A 21,384-nucleotide genomic window follows, 5' to 3' on the forward strand; every position below is an offset into this window, starting at 1 on the left:
ATAAATATTTTATAACTCATCCTTTGTGTCTGGTGTAGAGATCTTCCAAAATTGCTAATATTCAATGAGCTGTCAGAGGGACATAATGATTTCCTGTTCAAAATTCATCAAAACACACTTAGGTTGTGACTCTGCAGACAATTGTGAAGTGATTTGGAGGACTGAGGTAGGGGATTGTGGGATTTAGGTTATACAGATGCTATCTTCAAGGCCTTGTTGGGAGAACCAGTCAGTGAGCTCATTTCCAACCACTATTAACCACAAATTACTACTGACTTTCATATAGGATCAGTAGCAGAAATATGGAAATTACAGGGTTTTTCTTTTTCTCTGTGAAATTTCTGATAGAAGTAGAAGCTGAAGATTTTAAGTCTCATGATTGGCACTTGGGCTTTGGAATAAATCTGTCATTTGTGTGTTTTGCACCTAGTGTATATTTTTTTCCTCTTCACTGAAATTTAACATTAATCTTTTCCAGCTGTTTCTGGCCTTTTTGTTGATTTTCTTGGACTCCCATGGGCAGTTATTTTGCAGCAGATTCACCTTTCAATAAAGCCACAAGGTGAAGGGAGAATGGATGGCTAGTCTCAAGAGAGAAGAGATTACCAGACAGTTGAGCAAAGCGATCAGAATGATAAAAGTCTGGCCTTAGACTTTCAGGAATTAAGGCCTCATCTCTGAGCATCCTTGGTCTGGGTGGCCAGGTCAGTTCCAGTTTCTCCTCAAAGTCTGCTCTATAAGCAAGTATTGATTGAGAGTCTATTGAATTGTGGAAAGAGACAGCCCTGGGCTTAAGTTCCATCTCTTTTGCTAATTTGGTGACTTTTTGAAAGTCACCTAATTTCTCTAGGCCATGACTATCAGACAAAACCAGGTCAGTTACCCGGATAGTTTTGATATGCTATCATCCAGTCAGTAAGGATTTATTAAGCACCTGCTGTTTACCAGATCCTGAGCAAAGCATTGGGGATACAACAAGTGGTGAAAGACAGTCCCTGGCCTCAAAGAATTCACAATCTAATGGGGGAGACAAACATGCAAACGGATACAGACAAACAAGATACATGCAGGATGAATGGGAAATAATTAACAGAAGAAAAGCAATTGGAAAAGGCCTCCTATAGAAGGTAAGATTTAAGCTAGAGCTTGAAAAAAGTCAGGAAAGCCAGGAAGCAGAGATGAGGAGCGACAGCATTCCAGGCATAAGGGACAGTCAGAGAAAATGTATAGGACCAAGAGATGGAGTGTCTTATTCAAACACCAAGGAAGCCAGTGTCACTGGATTGAAGAGTATGGGGCTGGGGTAATAAGGTGTAGGAAGACTGTAAAGGGGTGGGGGAGTCTAGGTTATAAAGAGCTCTAAATGCCAACAGAAGATTTGGGGCGGGGGATTTTGGAGGTGATAGGGAGTCACTGAAGTTTATTGAGTAGGGTAGTGACATGGTTGGACCTTCACTTAAGAAAACCAATTTTGTAGTTGAAAGGATGAGGACTAGAGTAAGAAGAGACTTGTGGTAGGCAGACCAACCAGCAGGCCATTGTAACCCTCCAGGTGTGAAGAGATCAGGGCATGTACCAGGGTGGTGGCAGTATCAGAGAAAGGGCTATACTGGAGATATTTCAAAAATAAAACTGATGGACCTTAGCAACACAATTTATATGGGAAGGAAGAGTGGTGAGAGACAGTGAGGAGCTGAGTATGATACCTAGGCCGTGACTGGAAGGACGGTGGTACCCTTGATACTAACAGGGAAGTTTAGAAGGGGGGAAGGTTTGGTGGAAAGATGAGTTTGGTTTTGGACATATTGAGTTTCAGCTATCTATTAGACATCTATTTCAAGATGTCTGATAGGCATTTGGAGCTAGACCAGAAGTCAGCAGAGTGGTTAGAGCTGGATTAGGGAGATTGAAGGATAATCAACATGAAGGCGCTAGGTGGCACAGTGGATAGAACCCTGGACCTGGAGTCAGGAAGAACTGAGTTCAGATCCTTTCTCAGATACTTCTTAGCTATGTAATGTCGGGCAAATCACTTAACCTTTGTTTGCCCCAGTTTTCTCAACTGTAATATAACAATAGCACCTACCTTTCAAGTTGTGAAAATATTTGTAAAGCCCTTAGTATGGTGCCTGGTACATAGTAAGTGCTATAAAAATGCTATCTATTATTGTTGTTATTGTTAAATCCGTGGGAGCTGATAAGAACACCAAGCTAAGTAATCTAGAGAAGAAGAAAAGATGGCCCAGAACAGAGCCCTGTGGGACACCCACAGTTAGTGGGCTTGACCCCATGAAGATTCAGCAAAGGAGACTAAGAAGGATGGGTCAAATAGGTAGGAGAGCCAGGGGAATGATCCAAAAACCTAGAGAGAAGAAGTGGAACATCAAGGAGGAGATGGTGATCAACAGTGTCAAAGACTGCAGAGAGGTCAAGAAGGATGGGAGGTGAGAAAAGGCCATGGAATTTAACAATTAAGAGGTCACTGGCACCTTTGTAAGGGATGGCTTCAGTTGAATGGTGAGATCAGAAACCATAACATAGAGAGCTAAGAAGAGACTTGGGGGAGAAATGAAGGCATCTTTTGAATAGCCTTTTCAAGGGGTTTAACCACAGAGGGCTGAAGAGATATGAGATTATATTTAATGGAGATCAGGAGAGGGGTTTTTGAGGATGGTGGACACATGAGTATGGTTTTAGGCAATAAGGAATATGCCAATAGACAGGAAGAGATTGAATATAAATGAAAAAAGTGGGATGACAGAGGGAGCTTTCTACGAAATGGAATAGAATTCAATGGGATCACTTGTGCATGTGGAGGGTTTGCCTCGGCAAGCAGTAGGGCCAGCTTTTCATGTGAAGGTGATATCAGTTCTTAATATCTCTTCTCTACGTCTTGGAAATTTTTCTCTTTTAAAAACTGTCATACACCTTTCAACAACATTTGTGTGTGTTTCAGATGTCTCTTTGTATCCCTAGATGCTGGCATATTGCTCTGCATATAGTCAGTGCTTAACAAATTTTTTTGGACTAATTGAATGAATGAATGCTTCAGTTTCATCTTTAAAATGAAGGTGTTTGTTTCAATGACCTCTAAAGGATACTTCCAGTTCTAAATCTATGATCTTAATAATAATAGAAAGCCCAAGAGAACACTGTATACAGTAACAGCAATATTGTTTTTAAAATGACTAAGCAAATAAGTTATTTTGTCTATTATAAATACCCAAATTAACTATAGAAGACATATGAAGAAAGACATTATCTACATCCAGAGAAAGAACTGATAAATAGATGTATGGAATAATTTTACATATGTATATGATTGTGTGTGTGTGTGTATGTGTGTACCTATTTGTGTCCAATGGTAGCTATGTCTAGGGTGGAGTTGGGAGAGGGAAGAAAAAAGAAATTTTACATGGTAATTCTGTTGTATATTTGAAAGGAATGACAAGTTGTGCATAGTAGATTTGCAGTTTCATGTACAATCATCTTTTGCATTGTACTATGTTATGGAAATGCTTATTTTATTCCATAAAATAAAATGAAAAATAACAATAATAGGTAGCATTTATATGGAGCTTTAAGGTTTGAGAAGTGCTTTACAAATATTGTCTTGCTTTTTCCTCATGACATCTCTGGGATATAAGTACTCTTACTATCCTTATGTTACAGACAAGGATATTGAGGCAGAGGTTAAGTGGTTAACCAGGGTCCCATAGCTAGTAGTTGTTTGAGGCTGGATTTGAACTCATATCTTCCTGTCTCCACTGCACCACTTCACTGCCTTTAATTCTGTCAGTTAAAAATATCTCCCAAAATACAATCAGATTAAATTTTCCTTCACTTTGGGAGAGTTGATTTTAAATATAGAGTGACAATCACATTGAGATAACTCATATTTATCTTCTGATTAATACTTATCTGACTGCATCTATTCAATAACCTTAACATCCAAATTATATATTAAATAGAATAACTATAAAAGTACATTCTGCTTGTTCCCATTTGCTGAGTTTGCTGGTCCTAAGGTTTTGTCTCTAATCTCTCATCTACAACATCCAGAAGATTAGTAGAATCCTAATCCATTTATCTCCTCTTTATAAGTAGATTAGTATTAAATGCTATTTCTCTTGGATCGTGATCACCGTAGAGCAGATTTTCATCGAAAGAGAACACTATTATAAACAGCTTGACCAAATGTCTTCATTTGGTCATTGCTATTTTATTACAGCAATGTTTATAGATGATCTTCCCTTAGAAGTGAATGTCCTAGAGATTAAGACTCATCAGAAATATTGATCAGACTCAACCATACACTTGAAAATCTTCAGCTAAGAAAAACTTTATTCAGACCTTCAAGAAATATAAAAGTCAAAGTCATGGCATTTGTATTCCAAACTATTTTTCTCCACTTCACCACTACTGTCACACAAATGATCCTTTCCCTTTCAAACATGTTGACATGATTCTACATTTTGGAAAAGTACCATGGGCACACTTGATATAATGTCAACTTGACCAATATAATGTCGCAAGTATCATTTCAGCGCTTCAATAAGTCAATGGAAACATGATCTCACCAAAGTGCATAATATCTTCAATGGTGCAAGTTGCAGCTCATCTATACCTTTTCACTTTGTGTGACTCTTGTCCACATCCTCCTCCCATAAATCCTCCATAGGAAGGCCGTACAATGTGCCAAGTCCAAGAAGTTAATCCCAAGAATGTGAAAATACCAATATAACACTTATATTCTCCATCTGTTGTTATAACTCCCTTTTACTAAATACCTAGTCCACCTTTTCTGATCATATTTCTTGGACATACCTCCTGAATGAGTTTTTTTATTCCACTTCTTGAGCAAAAGAAAACCATTGTTGTTAATATACTACAGCTTACTTTGATCCACCACATGTAAAATATAAACTCATTAAAGGCAAAGACTATTTTGGTTTTATTTTTGTGTTCCCACAAAGGCATGACCATGTCACCCTCCTACTCAGTAAACTCCAGTGACCCCATATCACCTCTAAGATCACATACAAAATCTTCTATTTGGCAATGAAAGCTTTACATAACCTACTTCCCCTACCTGCACCTCTCCAGGCTTCTCATACCTTATTCTCTGCCATGTACTCTTCGATCCAGTGACCCTGGCCTCTCTGTTTCACAACCAAGATACAATCTCTTGGATCTTGGCATTTTCTCTGGCTGTTCTGCATACCTGGAAGCTCTCCCTTGTCATCTCCACCTCCTGGCTTCCCTACCTTCCTTCAAGTCCCAATTGAAATTTCACCTTCTTTAGGAAGTGTTTCCCAACCGCTCTTAATTCTAGTGTTTTTGCTCTTTTAATTATTTCCCATTTAACCTATATATAGATTATACATATTTTTTTTCTTGTTGTCTTCCCCATCAGAACTCCTTGAAGTCAGAGACTGTCTTTTGCCATTCCTTCTATCCCCAGTGCTTACCACAGTGCGTGGCATATGGTGGACTCTTACTAAATGTTTGCTAACTGACAACCTAGTACCGTGGCTGGATTGTTGAACTGAAATGACAACATGTGCTGCTCCATTGATCTCTGGATTACTAACTACTGAGGTTTTTTGGAGATTATAACCCTTTCTAAGCACATAACATTTCTAGAAAAATATTGGCATTAAAAAGTGACGTGGGGGGCAGCTAGGTGGCACAGGGGATAGAGCACTGGCCCTGGAGTCAGGAGACCTGAGTTCAAATGTGGCCTCAGACACATAATGCTCACTAGCTGTGTGACACTAGGCAAGTCACTCAACCCCAACTGCCTCAAAAAAAAGTGTTGGGGGGTGTTGTTTGATTTTGGGGGGGGGAAGTGTAGGGTCTTAGAAAATACTGCACACTTTGCCAAAAGTAATCTATCCTACTCTATAAGATTCTTGGCCCACCTCATCGTCTTGTCCTTCTACAATGTGTCTTCAAGATGTATGTAGTTTTGAACCAACTCAATATCAACTTTAAATAATATTACAGATAACAGGTATTCTTCACCTGCTCCATTTTCCCTCTATGCATTGTTAAACTGGACTCTTTTGAGTGGTTATGGATATTGTTTGGGAGTCTTTGGAGTACTTCAGAGTTTGGAGTAATTAGCATAATGTAGTCTGAAAACAGGAATATCTAGAGAACCTCACTGTCTACAGGGAGTCCTTTTCTAGTGAGAATCTGTTCTGGACATCCTCCATGACAGTGCCAAGCATGTGGTTAAGCCAGCATCTCCTTGCCTTATGCCTCACTTGAAATTGGTCAAAGGATAGTTCTTCATTCATTCAACAAGAATTCATTAGATTCTTGCCATGTACGAGGCACTGTGCTGGATGCTTAGGATGAAAAACAAATGAAATAGTCCCTACCCTCAAGGAGTTTATATTCTACTCCAGGGAAAGAAAAAAAATATGCACACACACACACACACACACACACACACACATACACGTATATGTATATGTATATGTATATGTATATGTATATGTATATGTATATGTATATGTATATGTATATGTATATGTATATGTATATGTATATGTATATGTATATGTATATGTATATGTATATGTATATGTATATGTATATGTATATGTATATGTATATGTATGTATTTGTCCAGACCTTTCATTTCATTGGTGTAGGGAATTTTTGAATGAAGAATCTCAAATTAACAACTGCTCTGCAGCTAATTTTTTTGACTGTTTCTGGTCCCCCTCCTGAATGCCTTTTTAATCATCTACTGAGTCAGAATTGGATATGTACAGAAAAGACTTCTACAGGAACAACTCATACCTCTTTAAAAGGATCATTAGTACTTTTCCCTTTAAAAAAAATTACATTTAGGTAGGTTTGTGCCTAATGATGTTAAACTCAATTTTTAATTCTTATGACTCAAAAAAGAATGGGCCTTTGAATATTTTAATACTCAGTATCTTCTCTCCCTCCCCCCTGCCCCACGTCAAAGGAATACCATTTTCCCAAACTTTTTATCACTTTGCTAAAGTATCTCTGGAATGCTTTTAATTCTTTGGCTTTTAGCTCTTTGCTTCCTCATGCCTGACAAATAGCTAGTGTTGATTCATCTTTGCACTGATTATGTTAATAAAAATTATCCATCCTGGCAGTTTTTCTGTCTCCAGAAATGTAGAGAGAATTTAAAAATAAATGGTATAGTTCAAATAAAATTCTGGCAGTGGAAGAATATGCTTATGAAAAATAAATGAAAAAATATTATTTGAGCTAGATGGAGCATTGGATGATTAATCAGCAGCTGTCAGCAGTCTCCTGGCTAAAATGAGGCCCTAACATTAGTGACCCAGATGTGAAATGCCAAACGTTTCTCTTCTGACTCCTCATAGCAGAATAAGCAATGATACCCAGGAGCAAAAAAGGTAGGTATGAATCTCAGCAATATGTTCAATGGCGATCATCAGTACTTTCCTTTCTGGATAAGGAAGCGGGGTCAGATGGGAATAAAGGATAGCTAATGAGGAGAGAATAATTTGCAGTGTGTGGTAGAGGAAAATCCTATTCATTTAGAGGTGGCATGTCAGGCTAAAATAAAGAGCAGCAATTCATTTTTTTTAAAATAGTATTCATTATTGTTTGTTTTTACATCACTTTCAATTCTTAATATATTCCTCCTTTCCTCAATGACCTATCCTTATAATAATAATCATAATGTTAACTTGATCGTTTTAATTACATAGTATTCAATTTCTTTTTTGTTTTTTTCTTCCCATTTACATTGTTTTAAGTATATATGTGTGTGTGTGTGTGTGTGTGTGTACATACGTACACACACACACACACATATTTGTTTTCCTGGTCCTGCTTACTTGACTTTATATCAGTTTATATAATTCTTTCCTTGCCTCTCTATATTTTTATGTTCTTCATTTCTTATAGTGAAATAAAATTCCATAATATTTATATACTGTGACACAATTTGTTTAGCCGTTTCCAACTTGATAGATATATCTACTTTGTTTCTAGGTCTTTGCTACAACAAAAATATAGGACCTTTCTTTCTATCTTTGATTCCTTTGAGAAATATGCCCAGCAGTGTGATCTTTAGGTCACAGGGTATGGTTGTTTTAGCCACTTTCTAGCAAAATTCTGAAGTAGTTTGATGGTGCAAAGGATAGAGTGCTAGACCTAGAATCAGGGAAATTTGAGTTCTAATCTGGCTTCAGAAACTTACTTGCTCCTAAAGAACAACACAAACTGTCCCTGTTATTACCCTAGATTTCAATCCTTTGTGATTCAAGCAGTCAAATTTCAGGAAGAGAGAAAGAGAAATTAAGGCTAATTTCCAATGGACTGTCTATGTTTTAGACACTCGAGGAATTTGTGATTTATCATTCATTCTTCCAGGGGAACCTTCAGCTTCTGCATGGTTGAATATCATCTGGGCATTATGCCACTGTCTCTCTAGATAAATTAATTTATATTGATTTCCCCATTTGATTTGCAATCGTTGGCAATTAGAGAAATCACTGCGGCATCTCCACTCCCTGAGCAACAACATCAACAAAAAGGAGACAATAGCTTTCCCCATAATTTGATTCCTATTCTGTCAGGCAAAAGCACAACCAAAGTGTACAGTTCTGGAGGTTTCTGATGGGTTAATTGCTACCTACACTCCATGGGTACCCTTTATTTACAGTTCCAATGTATTAGGCCTTGCAGCTGACACCTGGTAAAGAGTCAGGCCTAGAAATCCAATGGCTATGACCCAATATTTGAAAATAGAGTTGGAATCTTTGACCTTTTTTAAAGGAGTATACAATCTAGTAATTTTTCTAGCATTATTTAAGTTATTCCAGGTCTATTTATCATTATTTCTTGAAGGTTTTCTTCCCAGAGCATATGGGCTTTTAGGATCAAGAAATCATAGAGATAAAGTTGGAAGTCATCTCATCCAAACTCCTTTTTTCCCAAGTGAGGAAATTGAGGCCCAGAAAAGTTAAGTAACTTAAACAAGGTCATACCCAGGCAATAAGTAGCAGATTGAGGTTTCAAATCCAGAACCTTTGAATCTAAACCTAGTACTTTCCACTGTGCTGTGCTCCTACTTCTCCTTAATCTCAGTGCCTTCTCTCTCAGACTAACCCCCAATTTATCTCGTGTATATCTTGTTTGTACATCATTGACTCTAACTCCATTTTACAGATGAGAAAACTGAGGCCTCAAAGGTTAAATGTATATAGTCACACAGTTGGTAAGTGTCATGACTTGAACCCAGATCTTCCTGACTTCCAATGTAGCACTCTGTCCACTATGCCACACTGTCTCTTTTACCAAAGGAGATGAGTGGGGTTGTATATTGGGCACCAGAAGAAGGATGACACAGAGACAGGACACTAGGGATGGTGGCCCGGGGATCAGCCAAGAGAAGAAGGTTGTATTATAGGCATAGGCTGGCAGAGAACCTTCAGCCTCAAGATGAGGGAACAGGACATCTCTCCTCCCCTCTCCATGGGGACACTGTAAGGCACAGCCCCAGCAATTACTACATCCCAGCCATGTCTTTGCAAACAGATGGCCACTCCCTCAATATGATTTCAGAGTCACCAAGGAAAGTCTCTTCACCAAATACTTCTCTCATCCCTCACTGATATTATTTTAGAAAGTAGAAAAGTCTTTAATGTCACAATTAAAGATAAAATTGAAGTGCAAAGTGGTTTACTCCAAAGAGCATAGGACTAGAAATCATAAGACTCCTAGAGTCCTAGATTATTAGTCATGGAAGGACTCTTAGAGATCATCTTCTCCACATCCCTGCTTTTCAGATGAGTAAACTAAAGCTCAGAGTGGCTAAAAGATTTGCCCAAAGTTACATAGTTGGTGAATAGCCAAGCTGGGAAACAAAACCAAGTCTCTGGAGTCTTCAAGCAATACTTGAGTGAGATCTCAATCCTTTCTCTGCCTCTTATTAACTATATGACTTCATGCAAGTCACATACTCTGTGGGCCTCAGTTTCTTCATCTGTAAAAATGAGGATATTGGACTACATAGTTTATTTCCTTTCCTACTCCTACATTCTATTTTAGGTTTCAGACTGACACATTAAAGTGCAAGTGACTGTCAGATCATTTCTTGGAGTAGGTTTTGGCAAGGATCAGGGGAATCAGCTTGACAGCAGGGGGACACCTGAAGGGGCCAGAAAAGCCATGGAGGGAAAGTAAGATAGAAGGAAGATTCAGGAAATGCTTTGAAGATAAGTTTTTAATTCATTCTCCTTTTTCCTAGGCTCAGCCCCACACCATACTTTTAGGTGTCAGGAGTAAGGGAGGGGGTAGGGTGGAGAAAGAGATTCTTCCAGTACATATCATTACCACATAAACCCTTTCTTCTTTCCTTGTTTAGCATTATCATATCACATCAATTTTTTTGTTAGTATCAGTCTGGAAGGAGCAATGAAAATGTCTTTGATCTTCAAAATGATTAGCAAGATAAAAAAGAAAATCTCCACATTATCTCTCTTGTGTTTTCTTCTCCCAGGATAACTACCCCTTCGGGGTCTCATTGCTGCTGAATTCTATCAGTATCTTTGTTTCCTACTCTCCCCAGGAATTTGTGCTTGGCCCTCTGCTCTCGAACATTTTTATCAATGACTTCTATAAATGACATGCTTGTCAGATTTGCAGTTGACACACAGCTGGGAAAGATAGCTACCACACTGGATAACACAGGCAAGAATCAAAAGGTCTTGACAGTTTAGAAGCTGGGATGAATCCAATAAGATAAAATTTACTGGAGGCAAACGTAAAGTTCTACACTTGGATTCCTGGAGACTACGTGTAATATGCAATACCCTGGAAAGCTTATACAGACTTAGGCTATTGGTTTCTGGCTTCTCTCTCTTCCAAGCCATTCTTCATATAGTATCCAAAATCATCTTTTTATACATGTTTTGCTGAACAGAACTGAGGAAAATAAAAAAAAAAACTATACTGATTGAGCCCACTACAGGTTTATGTAATATACTCTCAACTGGGCCTTCATTGCAGCAAAGCAATGTTTGTACACCTCCATAATTGACTCACTATCTCACTTACCACGATAGATAATCTAAACCTTTTTTATCCCACCTCAGAGTCATACTTCACTGAAAAAAAAAGTACTCTATTTGATGAGGGCTCCCTCTTCTTCCTTGTTCAGACAACTTCCCACATTGTCTTGCCCTTCACTACTACATCTGATAAAGAGCTGGCTCTTCCATTTACAATGGCAAACTCTTCTACGTGGACCTTGGAGGCTATCCTTTTACGTCTTCTCCAAGAGATTGCCCTCACTATTACCCTTCTTCTCTTTTTAATCTTAAATCTATCTCTCTTCTTACCTTCTGCCTAATAGCATGTCTGTGTCTTCCCCATTTTTGAAAATCCCTCATTTCTTCTGACCATCTTTAAGAGCAATCATTCATGATCTAGGAAGCCAACTACACCAGGAGCTTCCACTTTCTTTCCTCTTATGCACTTCCAACACATTTGCAGTATGATTTTTGGACTCAACATTCAACTGAAACCACTCTCTCCTAAGTTATTGATGAAACTTTTTATTGCCAAATCTAATGGTCTCTTCACAATCCCTATCGTTCTTGACTTGTCTGCAGCCTTTGACACTGCTAATCACCAAACTTTCCTCTCTTTTTGTGACTGTTCTTTCTTGATTCTCCTTCTACTAACTGCTCTTTCTCAGCCTCTTTTGCTGGATCTTCATCCATGTCTTCATGCCTACTAACCCTGGTTGCTCCTCAAGATTCTGTCCCGGTCCCTCTTCTCTTCTCCCTCTATACTATCAAGAATGGTTATCAACTCCCACAAGTTCAATTATAATCTCTATGCAGATGATTCCTAAAGCTCTGTATCTAACCATAGCCTCTCTCCTGAGTTATGATGCTGCATCAGCACCTGCATTCTGGACATCTCAGACTGTATGTCCCATGGGCATCTCAAGCTCAGCACATCCAAAAGGGAATTCATTATTTTTTTCCCCTAAAGCACCTTCACTCCTCCATCAACTTTTCAATTACTGTAGAGGTTATCACCATTTTCCTAGTCACCCAAATTTTCAACCTTAGCGTCATGCTTGGAGTCATCTATAAAATCTCTTGCCAAGTCTTACTATTTCTATCTTCACAAGATCTCTAGTATATTACCCTTCTCTCCACTCATACAACTACCACCCTAGTACAAACCCTCATCACCTCACACATGGACTATTGACATAGTGTTCTATTTGTTTTCTTTGCCTCAAGTCTCTCCCTCTTTACAATTCATCCCCCACAAAGCTGCCAAAATGGTTTTCCTAAAGAAAACTATCAAATAAATTCACAAATATCAGCATTTCAGTACTAACAATTACCCAAAAGAAATTATGAGAGATTCCATTCAAAATAACTACAAAATCCATAAAATACTCTGGAATTAGGCTACCAATAAATGCAGGAGATTTATATAAATGTAAAGAGCTCTTTAATAAAGTAAATTAAAACAAATAATGTGACTATAGCAACCCCTTCCTCCCCCAACACACACACACACACACACACACACACACACACACACACTTATTAAATTTTGGTGGCTCTCTACTGCCTCTAGGATCATATAAAGCCCTCGGTTTTGCATTTAAAGCCCCTCACCACCTTGTCCCTTCCTACTTTTCCAGTCTTCTTACACATGACTACCCTCTGCATGTCCTACAATCAGCTACACTGGTCACTTCTAGCTTCAGCTCAAGATTCTGTGCCTTTTTCCTGGCTCTCCCCTCTTCACCTCCCTTTCTTAGCTTCTTTGCTCCCGTCAGAACTCAGTCACCTTCTGCAGGAGGCCTTTGTTAATCTCCTACTCACCCACCACATATGGACACACATTGTTGTTTTTGTTGAGTCCTTTTTCAGTCATGTCCAACTCTTCGTGACCCCATTTGGGGCGTTTTTGATGAAAATACAGGAGTGGTTTGCCATTTTCTTCTCTAGCTCATTTAACAGATGAGCAAATTGAGGCAAACAGGGTGAAGTGACTTGCCCCGGGTCACACAGCTAGTAGGTATCTGATGTTGGATTTGAACTCAGTTCTTTCCAGTTCCAGGCCCAGCATTCTATCCACTGTGCCACCTAACTGTCATTAATATACACACATATGTGCTAGTGTTTAGCATAGTGCCTCATGCATTGTAATTGCTTAATAAATGTTGATTGAAATGAATTGACTAGTGCTTTCCCTCGAAGATTAACTTCCATATTGTTTTAATTTTTCATGCACATCATTTTACATGTTGTCTGCCCCACCAAAATGGAGCTTTCTGAGAAAAGGGATGCTATTATTGTTGTTTTCCCTTTCTTTATATCCCCAGCACTTAGCAGAGTACCTGGTACATAGCAAGCACTCATAAATGTCTTTTGTTTGATTGAACAATCATAGTCCTTTGCACCACAAAGAGGATTTCTGTAATACTGTGATTCCTTTCAGGCCATTCCTTCCATCCTTGACTTCCTTAGCATATGTGCCTGACACTGGAGTCACTGGATCACAGATTACGGACAGTTTAGTCCTTTTTCTTTCATAATTCTAAATTTATATTCAGAGTATTTGGACCAATTCACAGCTACAATAAGGTGGATTAATGTACCTTTCTCCTCACATCCCCTTTCACAATGACTTCTACTGTTTTGTAATTTTTACTAACTGTCAGGGTATGAGACAAGATCTCAGATCTGATTAATTTGCTTCTCTCGCACTGTTAGTAGTACGTAGCTTTTTTAAAATGACCATTTATTATTTGTAATTCTTCACATCTTTGACTATTTCAGAAAGGCTTTTGGTTTTATGTGTGTGTCAATTCTTCAGTAAATCTTGGATTTCAACATATCAATAATATTTAGTGCAAATATTTTCTCCATTTGGCAGTTTTTCTTCTTGTTCCATCTTCATTGATTTTACTCATCCAAGAGCTTTTTAACTTTATGTAATCAATTTTTTAATTTGTTTTTCATGATTTCCTCTATCCCAGTTTTAGTTAAGAATTCTCTCTCTAGCTGTCCACATCCAAAGAAAGAACTATGGAAGTCGAATCGCTATCACTTATTTTTACCTGCTGTTGAGTTTTGTTTCACCTTTCTGATGGTTCCTCCTATTGGTTTTAATTTTTACTTACAACTTCACTAATGTGAAAATATGTTTAATGGGTATGTAAATGTAAAGCCTATGTCAGATTGTGTGCCCGTCTTGGGGAGGGGGGGAGGGGAGAATAAGGGAGAAAAATTTTCAACTCAAAAGCATATGGAAAAAAAAATTTAAAACAAAATGTGAGCTGCTAATGCTAAAAAAAAAAAAAGAATTCTCCCTCTAGTCATCATTGTGAAAAGCACCTCTCCTCATTCTCCACTAAATGTATTATGATATAGTCTTTTTAATTCAAGTCACATATCCATGTTGAGCTCACTAGGGTATATAGTGGGAAAATGTTGTTCTAAAGCAAATTTCTGCCAAACTTACCAGTTTTCCTACTAGGCCTTGTCAAAAAGATAGTCCTTCCTCCACTACTTTATCTTTTAGGGTTTATCAAACATTGGGTTGTGATTTTCAATTGTTGCCTTTTCTTTCTTATCTAGTGAGTTCCGCTGATCTAGTTTTATAGATATGCTGCCTTTCAAATGAATTTGTTAGTGTTTTGTCTAATTCTACAAATTCTCTCTTATGTAATTATGTAATTGGAGACATCTAGGTGACTCAATGGATAGAGTACTGGGCCTGGAATCAGGAATACCTGAGTTCAAATTTCACCTCAGGCACAACCTGTATGATGTTGGATAAGTCACAACCTCGGTTTCTTCAACTATGAAATGGGGATAATAATAGTGCCTACCTCCCAGGATTGTTGTGAGAATCAAATGACAGGATATTTGTAAAGCTACCCAGTACCCAGAACATAGTAGTGGTTATGAAAATGTTAGATGTTTTTGTTGTTGTTGTTGTTGTTATTGTTATTAAATGTGATTAGCAGGCAGTTAGGTGGCACAGTAGATAGAGTGCCAGGCCTGGAGTCAGGAAAACTCATCTTCCTGAGTTCAAATCTGGCCTCAGACACTTACTAGCTGTGTGACCCTGGGCAAGTCACTTAACCATGTTTGCCTCAGTTTCCTCATCTGCAAAATAAGCTGGAGAAAAAAAAGGCAACCCACTCTAGCATCTTTGCCAAGAAAATCCCAAATGGAGACGTAAAGAGTCAGGCATGACTGAAAAACGACTGAACAACAACACAATTTGGTTAGCGTAGTATTAAATCTATAAATTCATATCACATCAGCTTTTTTAAACATTGGTAAGGCTTAACAATGAGCTGTTAGATATTTCTACAATTACTTGTTTCCATTCATTTTATTAGTGTTTTATATTCATATTTATATGCTTGTATTGGTAGGCTAATTCCAGAGTATTTTGTGGGTTTTGTAGGCATTTTGATGGAATCTCTCATTATCATTTCTTCTAGTAATTGTTAGTACTGTATAGAAATGTTGATATTTGTGAATTTATTTTGTGCCCTGCTACCTTACTGAAACTACTAATTATCTCAATTAGGATCATAGATCTACAATTAGAAAGGACTTTAGAAGCCCTGAAGTCCAACTTCCTTCATTTTACACATGCAGCACATAAAGGCTAAATCACTTGTCCAAGGCCACACAGCTAATAATTGATCAAATCAGGATATGGATCCAGGTCTGACTGACTCAAGACTGACTGTCCTATCCACTAAACCACACTGCTGATTCTCTGAGGTTTTCTAAGTATACCAATCCATCATCCGTAAGTAGGAATAATTTTGCCTCCTCTTTGCTGACATTTATACCTTTAATTTTGTTTTTTTATCTTAAAACTAGGTTTTCTGGAACTGAATCAATGATAACCAGGAGAGGGTCTACTTGGCTTTGAAAGCCCTTCACAATTTGGCTCCAAGTAGTCTTTCCAGGATTAATTCTTATTATCCCCCTTCATGCACTCTGTGTTCCAGCCAGATTTGCTTACTTGCTGTTCCCCAATCTTGGCATTCTAATTGAGTCCACCATGTTTTTGCATGGGATATGTATCCCACCCTGGTTTATCCCACTCTCCCCTCATTTCTAGTATTCTTCAAGGCTCTGCACATGTCACCTCCTGCAAGAAGCCCATCCCAATCCCCCTAGTTGACACTTTTTCTCTTTTCATACTATCCCATGTATCTATGCCTGTATGCACATTATAATTCCCTCCTTCCATAAGCACCCCTCCCTCAAGAGAACAGCAGCTCCTTAAGACAGAAACTCTTTTTCCTCTTGTTTTTTTTTATCCCCAGAACCAACCACAGTGTTTTGCACAGACTAGGTGCCTTTGAGAAATATTAATAAATAAAATTGCGTAAAGCTACCCTCAGCAGATTGGCCTTGTTTTTAAGGACACAAATGCACTCTCATTTTCTTCTTCAGTCTTCTTTTCTGTAATCTCAGAGAGTGGGTAAGAGAATTGCTGAACACCTTCATTTCCTCCCAAAAGCCCACGCTCGCATCCACACATACTCCACCCCTACCACCAGGAGGTCTTTTCTCAAGGGTTCTCAGAATCTATTTGTTTCTTTTCATTCATTACCAGTGTTCCTAAAGTAAGGTCAATTTAGACAATGCAAGCACATTGAGCTTAATTGACCCCTAAAGTTTCTAGAACATTCTGCAGCAAAATTTTTACCAAAAGGAAAAGTGAATGGCTTGCCAAAGTAGCTATAGAACAGCCTGCATCAACCAGCTTCTCGTCTGTGTTCAACTCAAATTTTAACTATTCAAAGTTGGAACATTTTCACTCGAGTCCCCCTAGTATGCGCCAGATACTGTGTTTTTGTAGGAATGTTATTTGTTCCTCACAACAATCTTGTGAGGGTGCTATTATCCCCATTTTACAGTTAAGGAAACTGAGGTAAACAAAAGTTAAGTGACTTACAGGGTCACACAGCTAGTAAGTGTCTGAGGTTGGATTTGAGCAAAGGTCTTCCTGATGCCAGGCTCAATAGACCACCAAGTTGCCTCTATAGGTACTTAATAAATGCTTAATGTTGACTGACTGAGAAAAAATTCAGAACCTTCCTTAATTGATTTTTCCCCACCTTCAGCTTCTGGGATTGGTCTGGCATGATCTGTTTAGTAAGAAAGTGACAAATGGAGATTATGCTGGCTGATTACAGCTCAGTCTTCTAGATTGCTTTAGGTTTCAGTGCGTGGCTATTTTTTTCTGTGAGTTGGAAATTCATTATGGTTTACAGTGATGTGTACCAGGTAGCTAGCTACTATAGTTCACTCAGGCCTCTAGGTATTCTCATATTGTATTCCTACTGGCAAATTTCATGATCTGAGGTCCACATAAGGGAGTGTAAGGATTAATAATAATCATGATAATAACAACATTCATGTCATGGCAGATAGGTGGTGCAATGGATAGAGTTCAGGAAGACTCATTTTTCTGAGTTTGAATGTGGCCTCACACACTAACTGTGTGACCCTGGGCAAGTCACTTAACCCTGTTTGCCTCAGTTTCCTCATCTGTAAAATGAAATGGAAAAGGAAATAGCAAACCACTCCCGTATCTTTGCCAGGAAGACCCCAAATGAGTAACAAAGAGTTGGAAATGACTGAAGTGATTCAATAATTTATGTCAGGCTTTAAGGTTTACAAAATGTTATACACATGTTATTTCATTTGATTCTTATATCAACCCTGTGAAGTAGGTGCTATGATTATCCTCATTCTATAATGAAGAAACCAAAGTACCCAAAGGTTAGATGACTTACCCAAGGTCACACAGCTATTAAGTGACTGAAGCAGAAGAGAATTTGAACTCAGGTCTTTCACCAGGTGCAGCCCTCTCTCCCCTGTGCTCCCTACCTGCCCTGAAATCCATTGCTTCTGATAATTTTCCAAAATGCTATTAAGAATGTCATGACCCTGGTTCATTTCAAGCCTTCTGGAACCTGTTCTGTAGATCAGTACTCAAAGATGCTCTGCATCAATCAGACCATCCCTGGCTACTTCTCCAGTGCCCTGCAGCATCACAAGTTCTGAGATTCCAAGGAAAGAGTTACCCGAGGCTTAATATGTACAAGCCTGACACACACAATTAGAAAAGGTCATTCGTGGCCTGTACCTGAGGACTATGAGCCTCGATACCCATACCTACTAGAGAGAGTTCTTCAAAAAACATATATATGGGATGACCAGATCTCAATAAAATGGATTTCCCCTTGTAATCTTCTGCATGTTACATTATGCATCTAAAACATAATTATGTGGGTGGGCGGGCAGCAGCAGCACGGCGGAGCTGAGTAGGACCTGCACCCCAATCAGGGTCACCGTCAGGACCCCCAAGGACAAGTTGGAGATCACGATCAGTGATCACATCTCAGGGAAGGAGTCCAAAGAGGAGATCTCCAGGGACTGAAGGCCCAACAAGACTGGCTTGTCCTGATCTTCACTGGCAACTCTCAAAGATGGAGACATATTAAATCAGCATGGGGTCAAGGACGGGCTCACTGTCCATTTCGGTGATCAAGGCCCCTCAGAAAGCCCAAGATCCTCCTGCTGCTGCTTCCTCTGCCTCAGTTGCTGCTTCTGCTCCAGCCCCCTCAGCTGCTGTCCCTGCTGCCCCTGCTCAGCCATCAATCAGTGCTGTCCTTGGTGCTGTTAATGGAAACCAGAGGAGCAGGGGCTGGGGTCCTGCATCCATACTCTGTGGTTTTGAGTGCGTCCTAAGGCTAAGCAGTCTGGGCTTTGGCTCAGTCAGTTTCACAGAGCTACAGTAGCAGGTGCAGAAGAAACTGATTTCCAACCCTGAGGTGCTGTCCCAGATCACAGAGAGCCCTCTTGGCCGAGACATGACGTTCAGTCCTGACCTCATGTGCTACATGATCTTGGCCAATCCACTGGTGCAGCAGCTGATGGAGAGGATCCAGAGGTCAACCACATGCTCAATGACCCAGAGCTAATAAGGCAGACCATGGAACTGGCTCAAAACCCTGCCACAATGCAAGAGATGATGCATAAACAGGACTGGTCCCTGAGCAACCTAGACAGCCTCCTTCAGGGATACGATGCCATGTAGCACGTGCAGAGACATGCAGGAACACATGTTCAATGCTGTTTGGGGAACACCTTGAGAACAACCCATCCTCCTCATTGGCGGGGAATTCTGACCGTTCCTCCTTCCAACTTCTCAAGACCAAACCAGAAGTCCCTCCCTAATTCTTGGAGCCCCTCAGTCCCCACCTCCCAGGTCCCAGGGCCCACAGGGAGGGCACCAGAGGCTCATGGATCAGCCAGGTGCACCCAACAGTCTGCAAGCCCTTTGGGATTGATGCAGCTAGTGTGGGGTCAGGAATGGCTAATAGGTAAGGGGCAGCTAGGTGGCCCAGTGAATAGAGCTCTGGCCTTGGAGTCAGAAGGACCTGAGTTCAAATCCAGCCTCAGACACTTAACACTTACTAGCTGTGTGACCTTGGGTAAGTCACTTAACCCCAATCGCCTCACCAAAAAAGCAAAAATCAAAAAAACAAAAAAAGGAATGGCTAATAGTCCTCTCCAGCAAATTTCAGAGAATCCCCAGCTAATGCAAAAACATGATCTCTGTCCCATACTTGCTAAGTATGAAGCAGACACTTGACTAGAAAGCCAACTTTGCTGCTCAGATGATGGTGAATGCCCTCTTGTTTGTAGGAAGCCCCCAGCTGCAGGAGCAGCTCCAAATTCAGCTCCCTATCTACAGCAGATGCAAAACCCAGGCTCCCTGTCCATTCTCACCAAACTCATGCAGGCACTGCTACAGATCCAACAGGGGCTGCTGATGCAGCAGACTGTGGCCCCATGGCTGGTGCCCAGCCTTGGCAACTTGGGGATGCCCTGAATCCCACCTCCCTCTGCAGGAGGTAGCAGCAACCCCACAGATACCATCACTTCCCCATGCATCCCAGCTAATGCCTCTCCAGCAGGGGGCACGACCAACCCCCAGCAGCAGCTAATGCAACAGGTGATTCAGCTTTTGGCTGGAGGAGGAAATTCCCAGGTGCAGATAACAGATTTGATTTCAACAACAGCAGGGAAAGCTCAGCCATGGGCTTCTTCAATTGAGAGGCTAACCTGCAGTCCCTGATTGCTACGGGTGGAGATATTAATGCAGCCACTGCGAAACTGCTGGGTTCTCAGTCCTCCCAATCCCTGAGTCAATTCCCTGCCCCCATCCCACCACCACCATCACCCCCCATCCACGTACACCTGCACACTGACCTCTCCCACATTGTTTGGTTCCTATGACACTCCCCCACCTCTCCAGATTTATAACTTCATCTCCTATGATTCCACCCCTGTCTGTCTAGTCTTCAAGCCTCTTCAAATAGCAGGGGTGGGGGCAGGTGGGGTATGACAACCTAACCCCGTAGCTCTCTGTCTTGAAATTCTTGGTTCTATATGAAAATATGTTTAATAGGAATGTATATATATATACATATATATATACATATATATGTGTGTATATATATATATATATATATATATATATATATATATATATTATAGATATATATATATATATATATATATATATCTCCTATATCAGATTGCACCCCATCTTGGGGAGAGAAGGGGAGAAAAATTTTAAACTCAAAAGCTTATGGAAGTGATTGTTAATAATTCAAAATAAATAAATTAAAATTAAAATTAGAAATTCTTGGTTCTAATTGTACATCTCTCCTCCATTCTGCCCCTGCCTGACCTTCAGCAGAGATATTTAAACGCTTTTAACTTTTATTTGCGTTTCCCAACTCCATCCCTGCCTACCCTTCATATTCTCCATAATTTATCATTAAAGAAACTGAGTTATAGGATGACCTGATTGATTGGCTTAATTTATGAGGGGACATTGACCTGCCCCCTTAATTGATTATGTAATCTTCTTATGACTACTTCTGCTCCCTTGTCAGCACCCTCTCACAACAGTCCCCACCAGCCCCATCTCCAACTTTATCCTTCCCTTCCTAATGAAGGTTGGTGAGTTTCTGTGTCCAAACAGGAGAGGGCAGGTGAAGCCAGAAGTTAGTCTGTTTAAAACACCCTTCCCCCGTTTTTCTGTTCTCCCAGCATATATTCCTATTCACCCTTTGTGTGCACAGCCCTTTCATGGGCTCTACTGTGAGAAAGGAAAGAAGAAATTGTTTCCCCATTTGGAGAGGCAGGTGAATCACTCTTTCAGGATGAGGACAAGGTGGGGTGATCCTGCCAGGTAGGGGTCTAGATATCAGTACTGCAGATATGGAGTGGGGTCTTTAGTTGGGGGGCAATA

General features: G+C 39.8%; 1 pseudogene; it reads left to right on the forward strand.

Annotated features, from left to right (window-relative positions):
• The first annotated feature begins 2,349 nt into the window (after positions 1–2,349).
• Positions 2,350–20,360, forward strand: LOC110207545 (ubiquilin-4-like; annotated as a pseudogene).
• The last annotated feature ends 1,024 nt before the right edge of the window (positions 20,361–21,384 follow it).

The sequence above is a fragment of the Phascolarctos cinereus genome, unplaced genomic scaffold (genome assembly GCF_003287225.1).
Source record: "Phascolarctos cinereus isolate Bilbo 61053 unplaced genomic scaffold, phaCin_HiC Scaffold_2;HRSCAF=192, whole genome shotgun sequence".
NCBI classification, from domain to species: domain Eukaryota; kingdom Metazoa; phylum Chordata; class Mammalia; order Diprotodontia; family Phascolarctidae; genus Phascolarctos; species Phascolarctos cinereus.